This window comes from Bidens hawaiensis, unplaced genomic scaffold (genome assembly GCF_021521415.1).
Source record: "Bidens hawaiensis isolate Kalapana, Puna unplaced genomic scaffold, B.hawaiensis_p1.1 tig00011861_1, whole genome shotgun sequence".
Lineage (NCBI taxonomy): Eukaryota > Viridiplantae > Streptophyta > Magnoliopsida > Asterales > Asteraceae > Bidens > Bidens hawaiensis.
Genome location: NW_027491946.1, coordinates 138,901 through 145,082, shown reverse-complemented (window position 1 = coordinate 145,082; position 6,182 = coordinate 138,901). Strand labels below are relative to the sequence as shown.

At 36.0% G+C, this 6,182-nt stretch overlaps 1 pseudogene across 1 annotated transcript; it reads left to right on the top strand.

Moving 5' to 3' along the window:
• Positions 1–260: 260 nt before the first annotated feature.
• Positions 261–2,362, top strand: LOC143539359 (putative UPF0481 protein At3g02645; annotated as a pseudogene). The gene is made up of 3 exons (XR_013136422.1): positions 261–567; positions 694–1,270; positions 1,396–2,362. The product of XR_013136422.1 is annotated as a putative UPF0481 protein At3g02645 (transcript).
• Positions 2,363–6,182: the final 3,820 nt, after the last annotated feature.

The window sequence follows — 6,182 nt, the reverse complement described above, 5'->3', positions numbered from 1 at the left end:
TCTAGCAAATTAACTAAATATATAAATAAAACTATATATTTACTGAAAATAAAAACAATCATAAATGAAATTATTTATTAACTTCAAAGAACCATTTCCTGCTTGGTCCAATATCTAAAAAATAAAACGTTCACATGAAAGGTTCACACTCGAATAAAAAGTACTTTATGGAATTTACTCATAGGACAAATTTCCAACACATGTATCACGTTGTATTAATTAAAGTGTTACACACTTATTCCACCAACCAGTCTGCCACTACTAGTGTTTATATATGTGGCCATAGGCATACACCATTCTTCTCATTAATAATCAACAATCAAACACCATGAATACCATCTCTAATCCCTACTCTTTCTCCAAGCAAAATGTTAATCAACATGAATGGGTCGAAAGTATGCGTAAATCAATTGTCGAACATGAAGATGAAGAAATCACCAAAATCCCCGTTTCTATACTCACCGTCCCTAGCGTACTCCTAGCCACAAACCCTGAGTCCTACATCCCACAACAAGTGGCGTTAGGTCCGTTCCACCACTGGCGGCCAGAGGTATACGAAATGCAAAGGTACTGTAGTTTTTAAAAGACTTAGTTATGCTATTTTAAAAAAAAAAGTTATATTCACAGTTTGTTGCCTGTTTTTCTTCTGTTTTGATGTAAAACATATTCTGACAAGAATTTATTTGAAAAAAGGTACAAACTTGCCACGGCAAGGCGATACCAAAAGTACATGAACATTAGCTTTGATCGTATTGTAGAAGTAATGAAGAAAAACGACGAGGCTCGAATTCGTGCTTGCTACCACAAGTTTATTGACATGTCCCGTGACGCTTTGATCTGGATGATGGCGTTGACATGGCGTTTTTACTCGAGTTTCTTGTGGTGTATTCCATGAGAGAACAAGGCCAAACACTAACGAAAGATGTTACATCCGGTGCGATGTCTCATTTAGTGGATGTTTCGGGTAAGAAACTATCCCACATGACGATTCTTCGCGATATGGTGATGGTGGAGAATCAAATCCCGTTGTTTTTGATCAAAACGATGCTGAAACATCAGCATCGTGATGATCAAAACAAGTCCGCGGGTGAAACATTGAAGTCGATGTTGGTAGGGGTGTACCGCGAGCTTTCTCCGTTTCAAGAACAAGAGTTAGCCGACGTTGATATCGAAGATTGCGATCATATTCTCGACTTTCTTTACCACATGACCGTTCCAAACAATAAAGAACTCGGTATCTATGACTCGAATACTGATATGGAGCAGGAAGGTATCATATATTATTGATCAACTATTTATAAAAGTAAAACAGAACATAAGAATATCATATATTTTTTTATTTATATATAATAATAATGTAATAGTAAACCCTAACTAATATATTATCGGTACCAGGCATCGAGTATGCTGGTGATGATGATGATCAAGAAAAGACCTTACCGGATCCCAGTAATCTTCGAAAATTCTCAAACATTATCTGGGATCTCCTGTCGAAATCAAATGCGGGTATGGTAAGAATCTTCAAGAAAATAATATTCGGAAAACCGGTCGCACTCATGATGAAACTCCCATGGAAGATATTATCTAGCCTTCCTATACTCAAGCTCATGAAAGGCCCTATCGAAAACATGTTCGAAAACTTTCGTGGCGAAGGAGGGGAGGAAACGAAGGACGAAAGTGGCGAAGCAAAGACTCCAACCATCGAAGAAATCACGATCCCTTCGGTTATGGAATTAGCCAAAGCCGGGATTATTTTCTCATCGGTTAATGGTGGAATATTTGATATTAGTTTCGATGTTGAAAGATGTACACTTTATCTCCCAGTAGTGGAACTCGATGTGAACACCGAGGTTTATTTAAGAAACTTGGTGGCATACAAGGCCTGTGTTGCGGCGGGACCATTAGTTGTGGCGCGTTACACGGAGCTAATGAATGGGATAATTGACACGGAAGAGGACGCGAAGTATTTACGCGAACGAGGGATCGTTGTGAACCATTTGAAGAGCGATAAGGAAGTTGCGGATTTGTGGAATGGGATGAGTAAATGTGTGAAGTTAAGAAAAGTTGAGAAGATGGATAAAGTTATTGAAGATGTTAATAAGAGGTATGATAAAACATGGAGGGTGAAACTATATAAGTTCATGAGGACATATGTGTTTGCATCTTGGAAGCTTTTAACGTTGTTGGCTGCTTTGTGTTTGTTGTTTTTGACTACCGTTCAAGCGTTTTGTTCGGTTTATAGTTGTGCTCGTGTGTTTCATCAGCTTCCAGAGATTCCTGGATCCGAAGGGACTGCGGAGTAAGTGTACTATGTATTGTGAGTATTTGACTCACACACTCATCTACTTTTACTCCTACTTTGAAAACTTCAAAAACCAAGAGTCTTTACCATCCGACAAAGTCAGGAGCGACTAGTGTACTGTACTTTGTGTCTATTTTTTTGAGTTTGCAAGTATACAACTTTATTAATTTGGGTTTGGGTTAAGTCATATGGTTTATAGTTATTGTTGTTCATTAGTATCATCAAAGGTTGGAAATCCTTAGTAAGGTGTGGGTTACCGAAAGAGAATCCGACGGTAACGTTTCTTCTGAAACTTGGTCTGAGTAATTTAATTTCCAATGGCTTTTTTTAACAACAAAATCACTAACAGATTGTAAAAAAAAGTTATTTATTTTACGACAGGTTTTTATTTAGAATGACTTTTGTATTTAGGTCACCACACTCTCCAATTTACTAATTTTTAAACATGATTTTTTTAAAAAAATATAAAAGTTGTTTTACCGGCCTGTTTAATTTTTTTTTATTTTTGCAACAAATCTATGGAATTTTTAAAAATATTGTATTTTATCTTCGGTTTTATTCTAATTATAAAAAAATATGCAAAAGCAAATGAATATATAGAATCACTACACGTACAAACATATACATATAAATCAAATCATTAACAGCAAGATTATCTTATGATCAATGAATTAGGTGCACTATACACAAAGTGATAAAACTAATTTTGTGTGATACAAATAATTTAAGGTATCATATCCGACTTGTGGCTATCAAAAGCGACAACCACTTAGTATATACGATCGAAAATGAAACATCATGTATTATTGAACTAAAAGTCTCTAGTCAATATGTTGACGTTAGACGTCTGAACACACGACAAGATCATTGAAAAGAATGTTACCTGTGTATTTAACTACAATTTTTTTTTTGATTCCAAATTCAAGATTTTCATTTCCAATAAAAGGATCCAATTACAATAAAGAGACAGGTAAGCAGGTAACAAGCTGTGCCGCCACCCCCCTTTGAATGGCAAAACCGATCCTACTGAAAAAAATTATCGTTCTTTGGCGTCGTTGAGTTAATGTGGACGATCTGCTGAACTCTTTTTAGAAACGTAGCAGCATCGGGAGCAAGAGACCCAAATGTATCAAAAGCAAAAGGAATGAAGGCGTGTTGATTCTCCACACACGCCTTCTCGTGCTTAGCAATTTTTCCTGCTTCTGCCTTTAACACGGCCTGCCTAGCAACAAACCTGGTGTCCCTACGCCCTACAAGAGGGGACACCCCAGTAAGGTCCACACAAACATGCTTCCCCCAGCCCATCCAAACACAAGAATGTCCGCTGGTCGGAGAGTAAACCTTCCTTCACTTGGATCCGACAAAAAAATTCACAGGAGCCTCTTTTCTTGCCGAGATTCCCGCTCGTTTTAACACATCAAAAAGGACATCCCTGATCAAATCATATCTATATTTAAATCCCGGGAGTTCTTTGCAATGAACCGCATGTTCACCAAAATTGTCTAAACACGCCTTACGACAAACCGGGCAAGGCTCATCTACTGGGAACATGGGGATCATTAACCGATATTTAAGTATGGCTCGGTACTCCACTGCTGACATGTGCTGGCCTAACCCTTCGATGGGAGTGACAGTCAAAACTACATTACAAACATTATTGTAATCATTATTAAGATTAAATAGAATAGTTTTACTCGTGTTTAAAAGATTGTTTAGCAAATTAGGCTAAGCGTACTGGCCGATTTTTGGTGGCGAAAAGTGAGCGATAGGGGCTACAACCCCCCCCCCCCCCGGCGAAATGCGGGGCTATAAAAGGGGGGGGGGAGAAACCTTTGTCGCCGTGGTTGTTTCAAATTAAAAAAACAAACAAACAAACAAACTTAATTTAAACAATATATATATACATACATCCTTCTTCTTCAAACACATATCCATTTCATACACAATAACCAAATTTTTCAAAAATACAACCAAAATGGATCCTAGAAACAACCCAAACCAACCGAAACACCAATTCCCTCCTTTCGAAACCCATACCGTGTAACTCACCGCTGCCATGAGAGAAAACAACAAACAACACGAAAAGATTGCTGCTATGTTGACATTGCGAGAAATGTGTAAAGAATACGAATCCCTAAAAGCGGCCGCGAAGAGGCCGCATTATTGCAGCGATGACGAATTGAAAAAATGCGCGAATATTATGGATATTAGTTTTTTTTTTATGTAAAATTTTAATGTTTTTTTATAAATTTTAATGTATTTTTATTTAATTATTTAATTTAATGGGTTTTTGTTTGTTTTGTTTAATTATTAAAAGAAGATAATAAAAAATGGTGACGTGGCACTGGAGGGGGCTACAACATCATTACACCTCAAAAACAAATTCCTACCATTTGTTGACGTGGGTGTCACGTGTCAGAATTCGACCAATTTGTAGCCCCTCCACTACGCATAGCCTTCAAGTAATCATTATTTATAACTATCACATCATGCATGTAATTACTCATGGAGGGCCTAAGGTTGGATTAAAATATCTTTGCACAAAATCATTGTAGACCATGGTTTGTTCACATAGTTGTGGTGAGAAAACGGTAGTAGAGATGTCATAATCAAAGTATCATTTAATATGTGTGTAGTGAAATGAAAGCTTGGGCCTAGCTGCTTCGCGGGTAAGTTAATTATTTAAATGTGTGAAATATAGGTAACGCGATGATCTATTGTGACGTAGAATATGATAGAGCATGATCGATATTTTATTATTTTTATTAATCTTTGGGGGAAAAAATTAGAAATTGATATTTGAAAACAACAAAAAGAATATAAGCTTGCCACTTATTTTCAACTAAGTAAAATTTGAATACTAAACATAAATTTAATCTTGTCACTTATGCAATAACGGGGTCCGTTATTTGGCAAGAACATTGACTTGTGTTCCTTTGAGGATAACGTAGCGTGTCGAATATACTTTTAACATGTACGCTTATATTCTATCTCGTTTGCCTCTATACATATTTGGTATGTTTAATACGATGTTATTTCTTGGATTAGCTCGGTATCAATCTCGTCACTTGGGGAAAACTTGACCTTGAGTTATTAGTATAATCATCGGTGTGAAGGTATCAACTAGATAGTGTTTGTTTAGGAATCATATTCCAATTGACGCAGCTTACTATAGGAAGCAACACAGAGTCACTAGCTCCTTATGTCTTTCGGAGCCTCCTATTGATGATTTTCATCAAGTCATTCAAACTCCAAATTACTAGGTGAGTATTTTATGGTATCCACGAGTAGCATGTGGTTTGTATTACATATTTCATTTGACTGTCAATAAATTTAGGCTAACTTAAATTGCAATTAAATTAAGAAATATGAATAAAAGACACATAAAAATATGAGATAAAGAAACAAACTCAGGTTCGGGTTTGATAGCATGTTGTATACTTTGACGTGATTACTACAACATTAAGCTAGATACACATAGTCTCGTTTTAACGTATGTAATTACTGGGCACAGGACATATATACAAATATGCATGGGAAATTTTAAAGTAGTTAAAGTAAGAGTAAAATAGTCGTTCGTAACTTATTTTTAATAAAATAAACAGGCAATTTTGATGGTTTTTTTTTAAGAAAAGAAATATATTCAATTTTGATTTTTGAATTAGGTAAAAATTCGATTACTAAAGTTTAAAAAATGGTTTCACTTGAGAAGGCTGTTATAAATTTCTAGCATGGGCCAAAAGCAGCCCATCAAAACCCACTTTCATAGTTCCATATGGCAGTTTAATTAAATTGAAGCTGAAGCCCATCTCTTATTATTCTCTTCAATTCACTAGTCTTTCTATGATTCTATCTAGACTTAACTTCAACCTAAAAAAAT